We start from the raw sequence: 12,777 nt of genomic DNA, 5'->3' as shown, positions 1-12,777 counted from the left end.
CAGATGTGTTTCTCCAAGATGATGAAAGAGTTCTCTAATCTTGTCTTTGAAAGTTCTTTTGTTTGCTGGCTTGTCTCCATGTTCACTTGGACTGTCAGAAAAGTCATCGAAGTTGATAAAGTAGCCAGATGCAGTTCTGTTAATTGTTGGAATTGCTTCCGGATTTTCATTAATCCTTGGATTTGCTTCTTCCTTTGTCTTATTAGAATAGTCTGAGGCTACATCATTGTAGACAGGTGTTTCTTGACGAACTGTTGCAATTTGGGTTTCAAGAGGCACAAGTTCCATGGCATTGTTGCATAGTCCTTTTTTATTCACTGCAGGTTTATCAAATGTGATTAGTCTTTCAGTTTGAACCTCTTGGATTGTAGCAAGGTTTGGTCTTCTGCTACTTCTTGGGAGTCCACTGGGCCTACTACTTATTATTGGCCACATGATTGTGGTTTTACAAGGTCGATTGATACAACTCGGTTCTCCTTTTTACCAACAAGGGGCAGTAGTACTACTGATCTTGTTCCGCTGATAGCTAAGACAGGTACTGCTTTTCTGTAAGAAGGCCCAAATTCCTTCTTCACCACAATCTTTTCTCTGACCAGATCCCCAATCTTTGGAATCCATACAGGTCTTGCTGGGACAGGTGGTTTTTCTTCAGTGGCCGTTGGCTTAGCTTTGTGTTACTTAGACTTCTTCTTGTTTCGTTCAAGTCCTGTACAACAGCCAGATGATCTTTGATATCAAAGGTTTTTTGTTTCACCACTGAAGTCTGATGATCGAGGTCTTCGATTATCATTCTTGTACCAAACAAAAGTTCATACGGGCTGATTCCCCCCAGAGAATTTCTTGGCAGATTGTTAAGACTACGTTGGACATTTATTAGATGTTTGACCCACCCATCACCCGAACCTAATACCCTCGCTGTTATAGATTGCTTTATGTCACGTTTTTTTCTCTCCACTACCGCATTTCCCTCAGGATGGAATGGACTAGAGCACCGCAATGCAATGCCCATGCTGGCCATGGCCTCCTTGTAAGCTCGAGAGCTAAACACAGGACCCTGGTCAGAGTGAAGCATGCCAATTGCGTATGTGCCGATAAAGACTCGCAAATCTTTTATAACAGTTCTGGCGTCAGCCGAGCACTGGGGCCACATCCAAATGAATCTCGTTTTAATATTTATGGGATTGCATTTGTCTGGTCGGACGCCTGCGTGTAGATAGTCTAATGCTGTCTAATAGAGGTGTCTGGGCAGGTCTTATTGTGCTTGAGTCAGATGTCTGGTCTGGTTCATAACTGCAGTCCTGACAATCCATTGTAAAGTTATAAACTTGCACGCTCATTCCCGGCCACCAGTATTCTGATTGCAATTCCATTAGACATTTCAGGATCTCTTGGTGCCTCAGACCCATTCCCATGTGCGCTTCTTGAATCAAGTAAGCCCTCCGGTTCGTGTTTGGAATTACTCTATCCCCCACTCCAGGGATTCGAGCAAACGGAACGGAGTTTGCATCAATTATGTATGTATTTCCGAGTGGATAGTTTAGAGGTAACGCTGCATAATTGCCTTCCATTGAGGCTCTTACTGCTAGAAGCGTTTCTTCATCTATTTGTTTTTTAGAACGCTTTTTTGTAGCTACGGAAGCCGGTTGATCAGCTGCCGCTGTGGCTCTGTCAGCCAATGAATTCCCCGCAACATGAACGCCATCACGTTGAAGACTCTGCGTATGTATCACGTGAGTCTTTCGTAGTTCTTTCTGTAAAAGAACTACTTGTTCCCATAGCTTTTTATATCTTATTGTGCCACCTGTCTCATCTTTGTAACCGTTTTCAATCCAGGTCTGCGTGGAATTATTGTAAGATTCGACGCAGTAATGCGAATCGCACACTATTAGTGTGGGGAATTCGCTATCGGCATTTTCAAGCGCCATCTTCAAATTTTGTAGTTCAGCTCGCTGACCTGTACATTTTCTGAGTGATTCCGTTTTAGTGACCATCGGTCCAAATTTACCTAAGCGCCAGGGCCTTTAACAATCGTGCACGCTGCATTGTAAACTTTTTTATCCACAACGTAATGTTGTGCCAATCTGTCTGTGTAGATTACACAGCTGTACTGTTCAAGAGGCAGAATTTCGATCGGCAGAGGACATTCTTTTTCATATTCTAGATGTTCTAGCTTTTTCATTTTGGGATCAAATGCGTGTATCACGTCAGTTGTATCAAGAGAATTAACCCATTGTATCCATTTTGGATCTAATGCCATAGCATTTGTAATGCTCGATCTTGTTACTGCTTCAAGGGCTGATACTGCTGTTAAAACAGATATCCTCTTGCCATGAGCCAGGGCTTTTTCTTTTGCTACAGCCGTTTGAACCGCAGTTAGAATTTTTTCAGTAGAACTGAATTTCATTTCAGCTTGTGTGTACAAGTGTGATTTGTAAGCTATTGGTACAGTTTCTCCCTCATTAGAGGTCGGTTATGTAAATCCGCATCTTCCTGGGATGACTCGGATTATAAGGTTGCGTTCGTTTGCGCGTGTTTGCAGTTTTGTTTTAGTTAACATATCTGTTTGTAATGATCTTAAAATTTCTGTGTGTTTTTGAGTCCAATTAATTGGTTTGAAATCAGGTTTTATTAATTCGTAGAGTGGTTTAACCCTCTCTGTATAATTTAGAATGTATGTTCTTCCGAAATTCAGAAAACCTAGAATTGATTGTAAGTTTTTCAGCGTTTTTGGAGCTTGGAGTACTGCACACTTCTCTAAAAAGTTGTCTGCTAGGCTTTTGCCTTCACTTGATAATTCATATCCTAAAAATGGGACAGTCTGGTGGGCAATTCGTGACTTTTTAAAGTTAAATTTGTACCCTTCAGATGCGAACCCAAGTATGATGGTGTTCACTCTTTTCAAGTGTGTCTCCAGGTCATTGTCTGTTAGATAGATGTCATCGACATAAGATAATGCCTCATCATCATACATCTGTAGTAACTCTGTTACCCTGGCTGAAAATAATCCTGGGCTATTCTTCAATCCCTGTGGGAGACGACAAAATTGCTTTTGGGCCCCCATGCCGGAGAAAGCGGTTAAATACCTGCTTTCTGGTGCAATGTTTTGACAGAAAAAAACGTTTGAAATATCTAATGTCGTTTTATATTTTTTGAGCACAATATTATTCATTAGTGCTGCACTATGTGAGTTTTGTACTGTAAATGTTTTGCAACAAGTGTTTAGGTGTCTGTAGTCCAATACTAGACAATATGAATTGTCTGGTTTGGAGACAGGAAACAAAGGATTGTTCATTTGTGAGGTGCATGTTTCAATCACCCCCTGATATTCAAGTTGATATGAGATCTCTCTGACTTGTTTTTTAGCTTCTTGCTTAACTGGATACTGCCTCTGTGCAGTAGGTTGATTTTTTTAACTGGATTTTATGGTGAGGAGAATCCTCATCCCATCCTACATGCTTTTTATATAATGCAGGGGCTTGGGCCACTGCCCATTTTCTTGCATATATGTATTTTTTATGAATTGGAATGTGATTTGAGAAGGCAGGCATAATCATTTCTTCGCCATGTGGGCACTCCCTAACAAATTCTGGTGGCCAGTCTTTCTCTGCTAGAAGGATATCATAGCCTTTAGATAGATTCTCCAAAAGAGACCTCTTATTTTCCTAGTTATGTCCCCCTCTATACGTAATGTTATTTCATATAGTTTATGGGGCATGCTAACTCTGGTGTCTGCAGTTTCCACCTGAATGTATTCATTCGTGTCCACTGTCTCCAGAAGATTCATCAGGATCTTGCGAGCTATGGTCACTTCTGCTGCGCTGTCTAGCATTGTTTGGGCCCACTCTCCGTTCTTGAGTTATCTCCTCAGGATCCTCTGCATGTTTTACTTTAATGCTGGCTACCTTCTTTTTGGGAAATTGTAATTTTTTACTTTGATGAGCAGGTTCTTTGTCTTTGGACTTGGCGCCCTCTTCTTTATGTTCTGACCGTCCTCTTCTTTCCGATTTCTGTGAGGAAGTCTGAAAAGATCGAGGGGGACGTGTATCAATATCTTAATATCTGTCAGGCTTTCTCAAATTGTCCCTATTTCTAAGGTTATATCTTTTTTCAGAGTGCTCCCGTTGTGGAGACTTGCCCCCCCTTTCTGGAGATCTATCTCTTCGTTGGGGAGACCTTCCTCTGGTCTGAAAATGTTTTTCTCTAGGAGTGGTTTGTTTATTATCCTCCCACTTCTTCTTTTGAGAATTGAGATTATTTTTAATGAAAGTCTTTTCAGGATTTTCAGTTAGTTGGGGTTTTAGTGTTTTCCCCCCCAAACTATCTCTACCTAATTCTTCATAGGATTATTCAATTATTCTGGCAAATTCAAAAGGTTGTTCTGCTATATCTGTTTCTTTCAATTTTTGGCGGATTGCCACAGATGCTGCTTCTCCTTTTTATGTTGGCTAGTAGTATAGCCGAGACTTGCTTAAAGTCTTTCAGTAATTTCATACCTAGAGTTACAAGTCCAAAAGACCTCCACCTGAGTGATTATCAATGTCCTCTGCTGCAGCCACATCATTCAAAACCTGATACACCTACACTGCCTTAATACCAAGAATAGGATCATCTTCAAGCTGCTCACCCTCACTTATACAATACTCTACAACACCAGAGTTATCTACCTTTACAGTAGTAATTCTGAAAAGGCCAAATTTTTATCTTAAAATTTTGACTTTAAAAATACTAGGTATCATTTTGGTAACTCTTTAGGCAAACGCTTCTTATGAACTAATTGCCTATCATTACAATGTATCCAAGCTTTCAGTGATTTTAAATAAACAGTGTAATGTCCAGATGTTGTAGAAGGTCCATTATGAAAAATAATTGCAACAGTTACAAAAGTTCTTCCTGATATTGAAACTTGACCAGCTACAACATTTTTAATTAAAATTTCCAATATTGTTATTGGCTGCAAAAGTGCAAATTACCTAGTGTGTTTAGTTGGGGGAGTAGTTACAACAAAAAGGCTCGATAAAGGGCCTTGTCTTTGAATTAGAATATGAAATTGAAGAATAATTGATAACCCCAGCCAAAAAATGCAGCAAGTAAGTGTGTGTACGTGTGGATGGTGTCTAGATCGAGTAGAAGATGAATTAGGTGAAAAATAAGAAAGGCTGCAGATATGCAAACTACTCTCTGCCTTGTCAGGGAAGTGGATCTTTCGATATCCTTTTTATTATACAGAGAGGGTGTCGTATTCCGCAGTGGGAGGCTGAGAAATGACTACCACATCTAAGGAAGCAAAGCAAGTGTACTAAGTTCCCACTGTGGGCCGTAGAGTTTAAAAATAAGAACACCAACCCTTTTCAGGGTCTCTACTTTGAATTAGAATAATAGTTGGCAAAGACAGTCAAGAAAGACAGCAGGTAGGTGTGTTTGTGCTAGTGGATACAGAATAAGGTGAAAATTAAGAAAGACAGGAGATGTGGAAACTACCGACGGCTTTGTAAAGGAAGTGGGTGTTTGGTTTTGTAGTCCATTACACAGACTGTGCGTCAGATTCTGTAGTGGGAGCCTGAGAAGTGGGTATCACATCTAAGCAAACTGTAGTGTAGTTCCTATATTCCCAATAGGCTCTGCGCATTGGAATAACATAAACGATAGTTTAGACGTAGGACTGAGGTCGACTAGGTCTCTATTGAATATGTTAGACTTAATTGTGTGTGCCAGCTGGCTCAGAGGTCACTAGAAACTTTCTCGGGTAAACAAGAAGTTGTTAACTTTCCTGAATAGACAAGAAGGGGTTAGCTTCTGACAACCATATCACATGACAACTTTGTTCCCCCTGCAATAAGGAATATCTCCAGAGTCGCGGAAACAATAGATAACTATTTTACTCAGTCAATTGTGCATGCTTCGTTTCACCAGAAATGCAGAGAAATAGAGAGACGGGCGTTTTCAATAAAAGGGTTATTTATTGAGCAGTCTTCTTTCTCATGCAAGAGAAGTGGATTGCCACAATTGCAATACTTGTTATAAAGTAAAGTGCGTACAGTAAAAGGAGTATTATGAAATAATACTGTAAAAGCATTTATATGGTTTCTAAGCCATAGATACTTAAAATGGATAAAATACGTACAATAATAAAATGATGACTAAACGTACTCAACTGGTGTTTCTAAGATACGCCTACCCCAGTGTACCCCACCTAAGCCTAGTACTTGGGAAGGAGTAGATGAGTTACAGTTTTTGCCAAGGATCTGAATCAAGAATTCTCTAAGGGTCTAATCAACTCCGTACCTTGGGTATAGAATGAAGGAGGTCTTGTATCTCTCTCTCAGGACTCGATCTCCCAGTAACCCGCGAGGGTAGCAGGGAAACACTGGAGCTGGATTTCTCAGCAGGAGAAAAGACAGCGTCTCTCTCAGTACGTCAGCAGGGAGGGTCGGCTTCCTTCGGCACTCGTATCAGCTGGGCGTCGGGCAAGTAGATAGCCGGTCTGCTCCAAACCACTGTGTGTTGCTTAAGGCAGATGTTGCTATATTTATACCTGGAAGGTGCTGAGTTTGGCGTAAGGTTGGACATAAGACGTCACTAAGAACTGCCAGTTCTTTCAGGACTCTCAGGAGTGCTAGGACAAATCAAAACAGAAGCAGGGGGAATTCCCGGGCTGCTGGAGGCTTGGTTTGTTTAAAGAACGCATTGTACTTTCTGGGAATCTTTGGGAGTAGCCTTGCCGTATTTGGACTGCATTAGCTATGACTTAATATGGAGATGATTCTTATGCCTTTATAAGGATATGATTTGTTATAACCACATAAGGAAATAATCAGGGTCCCAGATACATTCACAACAAAACAGTGCAAGTGCAGAAAGTACAGTCACTGGGCGGTAGAAAGGACAGAAGAAAGGACACAAGTGTACAAATTTTGCTGAAGATGCTGTTACAGTAGTTGATGTGCTTGATGCAGCAGGAAGTCAGTTGTTCTGCAATCTCTGTGTTGCAGTGAAGCTAAGTTGTTGGGGTGCAAGTTGTTTAAGTGTTGCACTATATTTGCTGTGCCAAAGGAGGATTTTTTGGATTGATCACATCTTGAAAGAGTTGTTTGGTAAATTTAATAGGTTACTAATGGTTGGTGTGTTTCAGTTAGTATGTGTGTGGACTTTGCTGGAATCTTTAAGGGACACATTAGCGCTTTCATAATACAGAAACACTTTGTACTTAGTGACGTCCAATTCTATTTTGTGAAGAACTGTTGAATTCTACATCCGCCTTTAGAACTAGAGGGAGGGTAGCATTTTAATAGTGTTTGATAGGTTACACTACATGTGTACATGGAGCTAAAGAAAACTTAGCATGGTTATGCAAGGTACTTTTGCAGATGTATGTCTGTGTTAAGAACATGCCAGTGCTTTTTAAGAATTTTCCGTACTTCATGTGACTGTCCTGAGAATGTTGGTATAAATCTGATGGTGTCTACATCTGCAAAAGTACTTAAGTGAGAACCCGCAGATTACATTTCGCCAAGGGAGAACCCTACGAGATGAATTGAGCCATAACTATGTCACCAAACTGGGCAAGAAAGAGACTACAACACGGGTGGGTTTTAAATGCTGTGGGAAATGTAAAGCATGCAAATACAGTAAGGACTGTTCTGTTCTAACTATTCCTGGAACGACTAGAGAATTTGTTATCCGGAAACATCTCACTTGCAACACTCCCTATAGTATTTCTGTACTGATATGCCCGTGCAACAAATGGTATGTGGGAAGCACAAAACACATAGCCAAAAAAAGAGTGCTGGAACATCTGCGGGCTATCCGCTCCCAAATAAACAATGATGCGTATGGTAGTCATAGACTGTGTTGATCTGGGTGTAAGAGAAGGAAATTATGAATTGTCATTACGAAAACTTGAATCAAAGTACATTATCGATTTCCAATGCCTGTCCCCGATGGGATTAATTATTAGTGAAGAGTTATCAGTTCACCTACATGAATGAACAAATGTAGTACTGTATTTAATAGAGTGTCAGCATCAGCATCAGCCGTCTGTTTTTGATTTTAATATTTTAATCTTTTTAGATATCATTGGAGGACTAGGTGACAGTTCGTATGAAACCACCTGGATGGCATAACCTGATGGATGATCGGTTGTGGAATAGTATGCCCACTTGGGCAAGATGTGTTTTTGTACAACCACATTGCTCGACATATGGGGGCTAATTGCCCAGAGAATTGAGATGGCTAGCCCACTGGGGCTCTGATCTACGATCAGGAATTTGACAATTCTATTCGCAAGTAAAAATAATTGCGAGTAGAGGGCTACCTCCAATCACCGTATAGCTTTGTAATTCCAAAGCTGAGGAGCCAACTAGGTTGTGGTCGCAGCATTGTGTATTACAAGAAACCCGCGTAACATGTTGTTTATGCATTATTTTTTTTTTAATTAAATTTGTACTTTATTACACCTTCAAGTTACACACACAGCCGACATCGCCTACAACCCGGAGGCCGGCGGCAACAAAAGGTCACTCCCAAATCCCTGGGTAAAGGTAAAACACACAGCCATAATACCAACAGCCCGGAGGCCTGGCGGCAGAACTGCAGGTGCGGAAGAAGTGCGCAGTAGCAGCAGTCCATGGAAGCAGCCGATGATTGGTCGCGACACCTCAAGGGAAAGGCCACCCAGCAGCGCCAGCAATGTCAGTTCTAAGTGCAGTTTAGTTTGTCAGGATGGTACGAGCAGTGTGGACACACAGTAAGAACTGCATGAAGACCCAGGGATGGGGTATCTCCAGAAGGGAACCAAGAAAAGGTGTAAAAAGGGACCAAAACCCCCAGACAAACACAAGCCCACCCACCCCAAAGACTAGCCAGACTACTTAAACCCGTGTCCACCCGCCCGCTCCCACCATTCACCACTACCATAAACCCTTCAATAGGGCCATGGATGTCTACCACATGTTCACAAGGGCGAAACAAAGCTCAGGAGAGGGGTAACGCCTATCTACAACTAGGACAGCCGCCCCAAGCAACCCTCCCACACAACACACCATGAAGACCAGGCACAACCCACCTCTCACTCGCAGCACTGAGGCCTTCAACTACCACACTCCTCATCCACCGTTGCCGCAACCCCATCCTCCTGTAGCACATCCTGCTCCTCCCCCTCAGGATCCGACTCACCATCCTCCTGCGCACTCTGGAACGCCCTAAACAGCCCCCAGAAGTTTTTGGGGCGACTCTTCGGAGGTAGTAGTTCACTATACACCTCTGATTGCGTGCAACAGTAGAGTAAATCTGTCCCCCAACGCTTCTTAGTGGGAACCGGCCCCCGCATCCAACACAGAGCAACCAGACGCTTTGCTGTCAATAACGCCATGTCCGCAAGCCGCCGCATTGCCACCGGGAGCGGTTTGGAAAAACCGAGCAATGCGAGCGCTGGTCTGGGCAAAATCTCCTCACCAATAATAGTGCTGAGGTCCGCAAAGACCTCTACCCAGTACTTATGAATAGCAGGACAAGTCCAGGCCATGTGGAGAAAGTCTGCCGTGTGAAAGTGGCAGCGCTCACACTCCGCCGATTCCCTCAGCCCATACCTATGCAGCCTTTCAGGCGTGTAGTAGACACGCTGTAGGAATTTAAAGTGTATCAGACGGTGGCGACTGTTGAGCGAGATTTTTCTAGTGTTGGTAGCGCAGTAACGCCACATATCGTCCGAGATAGGAGATTGTAGGTCAGCTTGCCAGGCCAACCGGGCCTTGGAGGGGGGGCACTGCCGGTGTCTATCACCCAGTGTCCTGAGAGCCGTGATCAGTTTGCGAGAAGAGGGGGTCTTGATTATATACGTGAGCTCCGGCACTTCCTGCGGTTCAGCCAGGTCCGGGCCCAACAATGCAAGAGCCGCTCTACGAACCCTATGATATTGAAAGCTATGTAACAGCGTTGCCCCAGGGCAGGCTCGAAGGACCTGCTGCAACGTCTTCAGGGTACCATTTGAGAAGAGATCTCCCACGGTAACAATACCCAAGTCCTGTAGCGCCTTCAGGACGCCTTTCTCCGTCAGCGGGGCCAACCAGGCTGCCCACTCCACGCGGAGCAAAGGTGAGTACAGCAGCACACTCTCTCGGGAGCCAACCAGTGCATGCCAAGCGTGGTTCGTGGCCGCTATAGAGTCCAGATTGCCGACCCTCCGATCAGGCGGATAGCATACCGTTGCCGGGAGTGGGATGGGGTCTGCAAATAGCCGTTCCAGTTTCACATGAGGGATATCAGGATCCCCATGGATCCATGAATGAAGATGCGCACCCTGAGCAATCCTATAGTACCGTTCCAGGTCTGGAGCCCCAAGGCCCCCCTGCTCATACGGAAGGGTGAGCGTTTGCCACTGCACCCGCGGCTGCTTCCCCCCCCACGCAAGGCGAATGAGCGCCTGAGTAAGTTGCCGGAAAAAGGCTTTGGAAAGGACCACCGGTATATTCGTAAAGAGGAAAAGAAATCTGGGGAGCACTACCATCTTCATGAGCGCTATCCTGCCCATGAGAGAAAGCGGGAGTCTGGACCACACTTCGACATCATCCACCAGTTTGGAGTAGGCGACCCCATAGTTCTCACGAATCAGGACCTCCGGGTCAGTATGTATGCGTATCCCCAGGTAGCGGATGGAGTCTGTGGTCCACTGCAATGGGTACTCCGAGTCAAAAGGGAGTGTCACCGGCGTCAAGGGCAACGCCACTGATTTGTTCCAGTTGACCCGAAGGCCTGATAGGGCCCCGAATCTCACCACTTCCCGCAGCACCGTGAAGTAGTGTGGCTCACTGGTTAGAGGCGGCAGACCCGAGAGCAGAGGACGGCCCGGGACCAGGGTTCGATTCCCGGCGCGGCAGGTTTCTGAACCAGGGTCAGCGGAATCGATAATTCTCTCGCCTCGGTGCCCACTCTGATCAGCGATCACACTCGGCAACTCTGGGCATTAGCTTGCCTCATCTTCACTAACGGCCCCACCAGACCGCCGGGGATGCCTGGTCTCACCCTGGAGATACCCATTAAGGGACCATCTCTCAGGGAAGCCAGGAAGGGTTTCGCAGCGGTCGAAGCGCCTTGGGACCCTACGGGTAAGTAGTGCGCTATATAAATGCCAATACATTTACATTTACATTTGCACCGCGGAGAGGTTTGTCTCCGGGTCCCGGACATAGAGCAGAGTGTCATCCGCGTATGTTGAGATGCCAATTTGGTACGTCGGAAAGTTTATCCCTTCGAACCGGTGGTACTCTCGTATAGCGCAAGCGAGGGGCTCCGCCACCATGGCGTACAACAGTGGAGAAAGGGGACAGCCCTGACGCGTGCCCCTTCCAATCTCGATAGGAGCAGTGACCGAGTTCCCTATCTTAAGCCTCGCAGTGGGCTTATAATATAGGGCTCCCAACATTTGTAGAAACGGCTCACCGAGTCCAAACTTAAGGAGGACCCTCAGCATGAACGACCACTCAACAGAGTCAAAGGCCTTCTCCATGTCTAAGAAGATGGCTACCGCTTTATTTTCATGCTTGACATGTTGTATCGTGCCCAGTACCGTGCGGATGTTATAAGTGAGATTGCGTGAGGGGACAAACCCAGCCTGCTCCGGGGCCACAAGGTCCGGGACCAGCAACGCCAAACGGGTCGCAAGTACCTTGGCATACAGTTTCGCGTCCACATTGATCAGCGACAGCGGTCGGTAAGAGCCGCATTGATTAGGGGGTTTACCTGGCTTCGGGATGGTGATAAGCAGCGCCTCTCTCATGGATTTCGACATGCTGCCCTGCTGACAAATGTCATCAAACAAGAGCATCAGATATGGGACAAGTTTGTCCTGAAAGGCCTTGTAAAACGCCACCGTGAGACCATCCGCTCCAGGAGCACTACCAGACTTCATGCCCCCCAGTACCTCCGTTATCTCCTCCTTTTGGATTGGGGCCATAAGGAACTCTCGCTGCCAGTCTGCTAAGAAGGGCATTTGGATGTAACTTAAATAGTCGTCGATTTCCTCCTCGAAGCGGGCATCCCTCGAAGAGTAGAGTGCCGTATAGTAGGAGTGAAATTCCGCTAGGATATCCTGCTCCTCAGCCACCACTTCCCCAGTAGGAGTCACTAATTCCGCAATAACCAATGGGGGCCTGTTGTTGCGCATCAGTTTAGCCAGAAGAGCACCAGGCCGCTCCCGTTCCCCATACACCCGCGCTGTGGCATATTTGCCCATATGTTTAATTTCCCTATCCGCCTCCTCATGGAATTCCTCTAGCAAAGACTTGAGAGTGTCTGCGTCAGAGGCATCACCCGAGTCCACCGCCTGCCGATCCAGTTCAGTGAGTTGTGTTTCAAGCAGTTGCAGCCGGCGCCTAATAGCCTTGAGCACCCCAGAGTGTTTCGCCATAGTCATCCCTCTGATGTACACTTTAAACGCATCCCAAAGCACCTGAACGCTGTCCACCGAACCCACATTGGTTGCGAAATAGGTCTCTATATCCTCGGCCAGTTCCCCTCTAAAAACCTCATCTAGGAGGGAATACGGGGGGAACCTCCAGGTGAACGGGGGCATCCTCCTAGGAGGAGCAAGCAGCAGTAAAAGCAATGGCGAGTGGTCCGACAGTGTGCGCGGCAACACCGTACACCCCTTCACCGCATCAAGCAGGGAGCGGGAAACAAACCAGTAATCTATACGTGTATGGATGTTGTGGTATGCCGAGTAATGGGTGAACCCACCCCGCCCCGAATGTCTATGACGCCACACATCAAGCAAGTCAAGTTTCA

This window comes from Lissotriton vulgaris, chromosome 4_1 (genome assembly GCF_964263255.1).
Source record: "Lissotriton vulgaris chromosome 4_1, aLisVul1.2, whole genome shotgun sequence".
NCBI lineage: Eukaryota > Metazoa > Chordata > Amphibia > Caudata > Salamandridae > Lissotriton > Lissotriton vulgaris.
This window is presented reverse-complemented; position numbering follows the sequence as displayed.